This window comes from Poecilia reticulata, linkage group LG13 (genome assembly GCF_000633615.1).
Source record: "Poecilia reticulata strain Guanapo linkage group LG13, Guppy_female_1.0+MT, whole genome shotgun sequence".
NCBI classification, from domain to species: domain Eukaryota; kingdom Metazoa; phylum Chordata; class Actinopteri; order Cyprinodontiformes; family Poeciliidae; genus Poecilia; species Poecilia reticulata.
The window spans coordinates 17,074,796-17,075,040 of record NC_024343.1 but is presented as its reverse complement, the minus strand read 5'-3'; positions in this window follow the sequence as shown (position 1 = coordinate 17,075,040).

The window sequence follows — 245 nt, the reverse complement described above, 5'->3', positions numbered from 1 at the left end:
GAAATAATTTGCGTTTAGGATGGCATGGCACTCTCTGCGTGGGACCAAAATGTGTTACTGTCAACAGACTGGTTTGTGACGCATAGCTCATAAGTTGTTCCCGTAAAGCCACATTCCTGTTTGAGGAGTCAGAGACAGCCTCAACTACGGCATCTCTTTCAAACGTGTTGCGCCATCTAGTGTTCATCAAGAGGCAGTGGAGGTTCTGTGTTAAAACATTAAAATGTACACACACAAAAAATAAA